The sequence below is a fragment of the Crotalus tigris genome, unplaced genomic scaffold (assembly GCF_016545835.1).
Source record: "Crotalus tigris isolate CLP2741 ecotype Arizona unplaced genomic scaffold, ASM1654583v1 scf7180000019504.1669754, whole genome shotgun sequence".
Classification (NCBI taxonomy): Eukaryota; Metazoa; Chordata; class Lepidosauria; order Squamata; family Viperidae; genus Crotalus; species Crotalus tigris.
This window is the reverse complement of record NW_024097569.1, coordinates 1-5,664: the sequence shown is the minus strand read 5'-3', so window position 1 is coordinate 5,664 and position 5,664 is coordinate 1. Positions and strand designations below refer to the sequence as shown.

General features: G+C 43.5%; 1 pseudogene; it reads left to right on the top strand.

Annotated features, from left to right (window-relative positions):
- Positions 1-1,388: 1,388 nt before the first annotated feature.
- LOC120316878 lies at positions 1,389-5,596 on the top strand (annotated as a pseudogene).
- Positions 5,597-5,664: the final 68 nt, after the last annotated feature.

Sequence of the window (5,664 nt, the reverse complement as noted above, 5' to 3'; positions counted from 1 at the left end):
CCTGGAATGGCCATTAAAGACGGTTGTAAGTCGACGTCAAAAAAGACAACTGGCCAACTGCAACTGCATCAGTAAGTGGCAATCCTTCTGAGTTTTGATACCCACCTGTGCTGAAAATAAAACACACTTCCAACCAATGTAACCAATTTACTATATTAAATAATGTGACTTTGATTGTATACACCAGTGGTCGGCGGTGCAGACTATTAAATTCAGCGTGCTTTGTTTGTCCTAGCCAGTCCAAGCACAACAGGCAATTTTGTTAAGCCTGCTTTATATCAAAGCTCTTAGTTTCTGCCCGGACTTGAGAATAGCGGGGGTACCCCGGACCTCAGTCTAACTACCTTAGTTCCTAGCAGAATTATATTTAAGTCGCTTTCTAGCTTCTCCTTTTCTTCCTCCTCTCCCTGTGCGATGTTTTCTGTTCTTTTTTTTTATTTTTGCAGGGAGGTTTTGGAATATATGGTACAACCACTTCAAAACCTCAGATCTTGGGACCGGAAACCGGGTACGATGGAATGGAAAGAAGAAACATCTACACCGTCACAAGCTCGACCTTATGGAAACGGAAAAAGGGAAGAAGATAAAAGGAAGGGCAAAACCCCTTTTAGATGCCGGAATATTTTTTGTCTTTCTTTTTTTTTTTTTTTTTGTTGTCTGACGGTAAAAGACATTTGAATGTAATAGAGCAGAGATTCCCAACCTTGGCTACTTTATGTCTTGTGGACTTCAACTCCCAGAAGTTGAGTCCACAAGTTCATAAAGGGCCGCGGTTGGGGACCCCTTGCGACTAGAGCTACTTGGAACTATAACGTTCTTCTTGTGTGGTCAGAACACTCCATAAGTTATTGAATCAAAATGTTTTCAGTAAGGAGGGGAAAAAAAGGATGAAACAACTCTTAGTGTTCATGTTTCTGAAAGCAGACATATTTGCACGGTGAAGTCCCGTCAAGGATGATCTCATAGTTAGGGATGTTAAACCAGGAAGAGATGACCCAGCCAGCCATGGAAACTCACTCTTAGCCGCTCATTCTCGACCAATTACCTTACAGGAATGATTATGTGGGGGGGGGGAATCAAAGGAGGAAAGATTACAATTCTAACAAATAAACACCGATATCCTTGAGTTAACAAATGGTCACATTACCCAGTTTGCTGTTGTCCTTGGTCACATGACCACATTTTATGACAGCTCTGCTGAAAACTGGCAATTACACCACTGGTTCTCCTTAACGACCCACTGCAAAAAAGTTTGTAAAAAGTGGTTGCCCCAAATGACTGACCCATTTTATGACCATACGACTTGTCCATGAAGGGGCAGCCTCCTTCGATCTCCAGTAGAGATCGCCTATAATAGCATGCTGCCTCCTTGCTTTTCTGTTGCAGACATGGCGCGATCAGAACGAACAGATTTTGGGTTTTTTCAAGAGAGTCTAGGTTTCAAAAAATTTGGATTGTTCCAGGAATATGCAAAAGCAGGTGGACAGCACGTTACATTTTTAGATAAGGGAAGGAAACCAAAATTCAAGGGTTCGTTTGTCCGTGTCCATTGCAGGTTGATTTGAGGTGGACAATCCAGGGGAAGGCAAAGACCGAATATTAAAGATCTCCATAAAAGGATGGCCCATTGTGAGCGGCGGATGCTTCAGGACAGATCTAGTGAGTGGGCAAATCCTGTTCCTTGGAATCTGTCCAGGCCATTGATGTCGCCATGAGGCACCTGGCTTCCATGAGGTAAAATCTAGTTCTTGATATGTTTGAAAAATGAATTACCCCAAAGAAGGTACTCATAATAACTAGCTTGATGGTTCACTTCTATTCGGTAATGAGACCTAATATCACTCTTATGTAAAATTTTTTTTGGGGGGGACACCATCGAATAAAGATCAAGAACCTTGCATAAGATCATTCCAGAAATTTTTAGGGGAGGAAAGGACAAAATAAGAGTTCTTTCATATACATTTCACTGAACTATGATAAAAGACCAGTATAGATAAAGGGGATAGGCAACCTTGGCTCTTTTATGACTCATGGACTTCAACTCCAGAATTCCTGAGCCAGCCACACTGAGGGGAAAGGGAGAGGTTTCCAAGCTGAGCCATGCTGGCTGAGGAATTCTGGGAGTTGAAGTCCACGAGTCATAAAGTGGCCTAGGGCCTAGGCCAGAGGTAGGCAACGCTCTTTATGAGCTCGATAGACTTCAACTCCCAGAATTCCTGAGCCAGCCATGGCTGAGGGGAAAGGAGAGGTTAACCCTGGCCAAGCATGAGCCATGCTGGCTGAGGAATTCTGGGAGTTGAAGTCCACGAGTCATAAAAGAGCCAAGGTTGCCGACCTCTGGCCTAGGCTGCTTTATGACTGTGGACTTCAATTCCCAGAATTCCTGAGCCAGCATGGCTCAGCTTGGAAGCCTCTCCCTTTCCCCTCAGCATGGCTGGCTCAGGAATTCTGGGAGTTGAAGTCCACGAGTCATAAAAGAGCCAAGGTTGCCTAAACCTGATATAAATGTTTCAATAATTTCTAGATATGGAAATAGGATCTGGGCTTTGCATCTTCTTAGAAGATGAGAATAATATTGATTCTGTTGTGCCTCAATTGAAATCAAAGTTGTTGTGAGCTTTCATGAGCGGGTAACATGGCTCCTTGTTTCTAATGATCTTCCCAGATACACTCCAGTGGGGCGTTCCTTCTTCTCTCCCCCTGAAGGATACTATCACCCGCTGGGAGGAGGCCGAGAGGTCTGGTTTGGCTTCCATCAGTCTGTCAGGCCGGCCATGTGGAAGATGATGCTCAATATAGACGGTAATCATCCTTACACATCTCTGTTTGAAGGCATACCTACAGGTAGTCCTCAGCTTACGACCACCGTTGAGCCCAAAATTTATGTTGCTAAGTGAGAAATTTGTCAAATTTGAGTTTTGCCCCCTTTTACGACTTTTCTTGCCACGTTTGTGAAGCGAATCATTGCAGTTGTTAAATTAGTAACATAGTTGTTAAGTGAATCTGGTTTCCCCATGGACTTGGCTTGTCCCAAGGTCACAAAAGAGGATCGCATGACTCCGGGGCACTGCATCCGTCATAAGTGTGAGTCGTCAAGCAATTGAATGTAAATCACGTGACCCTGGGGATGCTGCAATGGTCACAAGTGTGAAAAATGATCAATAGTCATTATTTTCACTGCCGTTGTAACTTTGAACGGTCACTAAATGGACTGTTGTGAGGGCTACCTGTATCAATAAGAGTCTGTGAGAAGCTCAGTGTTCTGTACAACCATCCCACATTTAATATGGTCCAGTCTCAGTAATTTTAACATGTGTGAACTTCATCCTGGGAAATTCTAGGGCAGTGATGGCGAACCTTTTAGAGACCGAGTGCCCAAACTGCAACCCAAAACCCATTTATGCATTGTTCGTTGGGTGCCGGGTGGATGTGGCCCATTGGCTGGGTGTGGCCAATCGGGTGGGCGTGGCCCATTGGGCGGGCATGGCTGCGGTGGTAACGGCAGACTGGGTGGGACTAAAAAGTTCAATCAATCAATTCCAACTTTGCAAGATCTTTTTTTTCCCGCGAGAAGTTGAAATTGACTGATTGAACCTTTTTTTTTCTTTTTGCACATGGTGGTGGAGGCCTAAAGCGAAAAGGTTTTATAAAACCCAGCTGAAGGCCTAGGACTGGGGCGACGGCATGCGTGCCCACAGAGAGGGCTCTGAGTGCCGCCTCTGGCACCCGTGCCATAGGTTCGCCACCACTGTTCTAGGGAATGCTAGTAGTTGAAGTCCACACACCTTAAAGCTGCTGAGGTTAAGAATAACTCTTAGACGTCCATTTCCATAATTCCCAATGAGCGAAATTCAACATATCTGGGTAATATTGGATAAGAGGACGCTCCACTGCTCCTTCCCCCTCATGTTTCAGGTTGTATTGCAATGTTTTAACTTGATAATCTCAATGCAGAGTTGTTTTGACAGCTTGTGAAAGGTCTCACTAAAAACCTTTAGGAGGAATTTCTGAAAAGACCAGAGGAAAAAACATTCAGTTAAACAATTTCAGTAACATTTCATGTTCTTTGGAAGGCTCAGAATGCTTTTAATATGCATTTTAGAGGGCTTCAGGGATAAGGCTCTTGGTTTTGATCTGCTAATCAAGTTATGTGTGTCTTACAATCCCATGGGAGCAAAAAAAAAAAAAAAATTGAACTTCTTAAAGAGAATGTCATCCCTTATTTTGGGGAAAAAAGACTTTTGTAGAATTTGTAGTTAAAAAGAGATAAGGCAGTGGTTCTCAATCTTTTTAATGCCGCGACCCCCCAACCGGTCGTAAGTCAAGGACTATTCAACCAGTGGTAAGTTGAGGACTACTCAACCGGTCATAAGTCGAGGACTACTCAACTGGTGCAGCACCGTTTGCAGAATGGGACTTTTGGCGGGCTCAGCAGGGCAGAGACAGCCTGGATAATTCCTATTGGCTTTTGAAAGCCAATAGAATTAAACTCTATTCTAGAGAGTCTATTCTATTGGCTTTCAAAAGCCAATAGAATAAAAGGGAGTAGCACAGCTAAGGAAAAGGGGGGGAAAAATGGCGGACTGCGTTGTTTGGCGACCCCCGTGAAATGGTCATTCGACCCCAAATGGGGTCCCAACCCACAGGTTGAGAACCACTGAGGTAAGGGATCCTGATAAATTCTAGAAGATATCGTTGATTGACTAATCTAGAAGTTAAAGAGTAGGCTTTGGTTCCATAGCCATTAACATTACAGAAGAATAAATTATACATCTCTGTTACTAAAAGGAATAATTAAAAATCTTGAGTGACTAGAGGAAGAACTTTCATTGGGAGCATCTTGTTGGTATTAAGAATCTGAAAAGGTGTAGCAAGAGAATTAAAGAGCTTAATTCTTATAAGGCAGTGTTTCCCAAACTTGACAATTTTAAGGCATGAGGACTTCAACTCCCAGAATTCCACAGCCAGCAACGCTGGCTGTGGAATTCTGGGAGTTGAATTCCACATGTCTTAAAATTGTCAAGTTTGGGAAACACTGTTATAAGGTGTTTGGATAAGAATTATAAAATTGTAGATACACTGCAAAAGCCAAGAGTAGCTGAGGACTTTGTCTGTCTGCTTAGTTTGAACAAGGGTGATTCAATGGTTGTGAGAATTGATACTTAACACCTTTCTCTGCTTAGTATCCGCCACGGCGTTCTACAAGGCTCAACCTGTGATTGAATTCATGTGTGAAGTCCTGGACATCCGGAACATTGACGAACAGCCAAAGCCTTTGACTGATTCTCAGCGGGTCCGCTTCACAAAGGAAATCAAAGGTAAATAATAAAGTCAGGGAATTTTAAACAAAAACCCACAGAGACTTGGCCAGGCAGCGGCCAGGAATCGGGACTGATTTGAATGCAGCACCAACAACAAAAATTGGAGACCGATACAGCATCCCAACTGAGATTTCTGCTCAGGGTTTTCTTAAGCTTGTACAAAAGCTGAACTATTGAATGCAGGTAGTCCTTGACTTACGACCAGTCAAAGTTATGACTTACCTGGAAAAAAGGAAGGATGACCCAGTTCTAAAGTTGTGACAGTCCCTCCCTCCACACAGCCACTTGAATGCACTTCAGGCATCTGCAACACAGCTGCCTTTACAGCCCTTTGCAGTGTCCT